The 2,427-nt window shown below is 39.1% G+C and overlaps 1 pseudogene across 1 annotated transcript; it reads right to left on the bottom strand.

Annotated features, from left to right (window-relative positions):
- Window positions 1-282: 282 nt before the first annotated feature.
- On the bottom strand, window positions 283-907 carry LOC111148184 (annotated as a pseudogene). The gene has a single exon (XR_002640677.1). The product of XR_002640677.1 is annotated as a ubiquitin carboxyl-terminal hydrolase isozyme L5 pseudogene (transcript).
- Window positions 908-2,427: the final 1,520 nt, after the last annotated feature.

The raw sequence follows: 2,427 nt of genomic DNA, 5'->3' as shown, positions 1-2,427 counted from the left end.
GAATGCAATCTAGTGCAGCCACTCTGGAAGACAGTGTGGAGATTCCTCAAAAAGTTAGAAATAGAATTACCCTATGACCCATTTACCCGAAAGATACAAAATTACAGGTTCAAAGGTGCACACCCCCATGTTTATAGCAGCACTATCAAGGATAGCCAAATAATGGAAAGAGCTCAAACATCCATCAACTGCTGAATTGATAAAGAAGTAGTGTGTATGCGTGTGTGTGCATATATATATATATATATATATATATATATATATATATATATATCACTCTTAATATCACTTTTATTTAATATGCACTACATGCACATGATGCAGGTTGGGAAAGAATCCATGCATTAAAGACAAGACAGACTGGTACTATTGCCAAACATGCACTGAGTCAATTAGGATGTTGCTCAAAGTTCTTTATACTTAATGGTTTCCATGAAAATAAGTGCAGAAGCAGAAATATGTATACATCCCAACGCATCTTCTTCATTTGGTTTCCTGTGCTTTCTTTGCATTCTGTTTTTCTTTTGCCTTTTCTACTAGTGGTATTAACTGTTGGTGTTCTGCTAAAGTCTTTAATAATTCCATAATGAAAGGCTGGTAATTATGCTTCCTTCTGATATTTTCAATCTTGTATCTTTTTAGTTTCTGTACTTCTTCAATAAGCATCCCGTTTTTGGCAACCTCTGACTGAATAGCACTTAACATATTATTACTCTGGTCTGTATCCATGGGTTCCTCAGCAAGCTGTCTTTGTAACTCTGCTATCTTCTGTTCATATATCATTTTTCTGTCAGATACAATGGCCATTAAGTTAAATCGAATTTCGCCTTCACTATACTTTTGTATCCTTTTTGCTATGACTGGTCTCACTGCGCTCATCCCATCATCTTGATTGCATGCATCTAAATCAATTATAAATATAATTATAAATAAACACACACACACACACACACACGATGGAATATTACTCAGCCATTAAAAAGAATGCAATCTTGCCATTTGCCATGATGTGGATGGAACTAGAGTATATTATGCTAAGTGATAAAAGTCAGGGAAAGATATACCATTTGGTTTCACTCATAGGTATAATTTAATAATCAAAACAGATGAACATATGGGAAAAAAAGAGAGAGGGAAGCAAACCACAAGAAACTCCTAATTATAGAGAACAGACTGAGGGTTGGTGGAGGGAGGAAATGGGGGGATGGGTTAAGTGGGTGATGGGTATTAAGGAGGGCACTTATGATGGGCACGGGTGTTATATGTAAGTGAAGAATCATTAAATCCTGAAACCAATATTACATTATCTTTTAACTAATTGGGATTTGAACAAAAGCTTAAAGGAATGGGAGAATTGTTACAAAATTGATTTTCATGGTAATTAATTCCCTATATGTTTTATTTATAACTTTGAGACCAAAGTATACATACTGTACAAATAAAAAAAATCTATATACAAATTGTAAGGTTTTTTTTTTTTAAAGATTTTATTTATTTGACAGAGAGAGAGAGAGAATGAGCATGAGCTAGCTCACAAGTAGGCAGAGAGGCAGGCAGAGAAGAGAGGGGGAAGCAGCCTCCCTGATGAGCAGAGAGCCTGATTCGGGGCTCGATTCTAGGACCCTGAGATCATGACCTGAGTGGAAGGCAGAGGCTTAACCCACTGAGCCACCCAGGTGCCCCAAATTGTAAGGTTTTATAGGCGAGATAAACACAACACCAGGTGAGGTAGGCACAAGGCAAGATTTATTAAAGGCACTCTCTGGGAAGTTTCAGGGCTCAGGAGAAGGGGAGCCAGGAAAGTCACACCGGGAGGGGGTGGGCACCCTCGGGCGAGGTTCCGCAACTCTGGAAAGCAGAGTCGGGGAAGTCGCACTGGGAGGGAGTCGGTGGGGGTCTTTTATTGGGCCAAGGCAGGGCATAGGCTCACATCCATATATGGTAGGGTATTTGGTATGGGGTAGGGGGTTCCTGATACTTCTGTTTCCTGCATAGGTATAGGGTTACCTATGGAGACATGACCTGGGCATACATCCTTTTGGTGGGAGAGTCAAGGGTTGAGGAAGGAGGGGAGAGGGGGCTGGAAGATGGCGGCCCCAGCAGTCATTTCTATTGTTCCTCCTGCATTCCCTGAGCCATCGACCCAACACAAATCCTTTTCTGATTATCTTTTAATCTTTTTTATGACATCTTTTTTATTACTGCAGTTTCAAGTTTTAATGGATTAGATTTTTATCAACATTTTCCCCCATGGTTTGTGTTTCTTGTTAATTCAGCAGTAGAGATGCTTTTTAGTAGCTTTACCTTGGAAAGGATTTCAGGTTTACACAAACAGAATAGTCATGGGAGGTAAATTAAAAACTGAAAGAATATATATACAGCATTGTTATTCCTGGACTTAAGGCTAATGGGTACTTCTGTGTATCC

Source organism: Enhydra lutris, unplaced genomic scaffold (assembly GCF_002288905.1).
Source record: "Enhydra lutris kenyoni isolate GAN:26980312 unplaced genomic scaffold, ASM228890v2 scaffoldscaffold18, whole genome shotgun sequence".
Classification (NCBI taxonomy): Eukaryota; Metazoa; Chordata; class Mammalia; order Carnivora; family Mustelidae; genus Enhydra; species Enhydra lutris.
The sequence above is the reverse complement of the archived record's forward strand: the minus strand, read 5'-3'. Positions and strand labels throughout refer to the sequence as shown.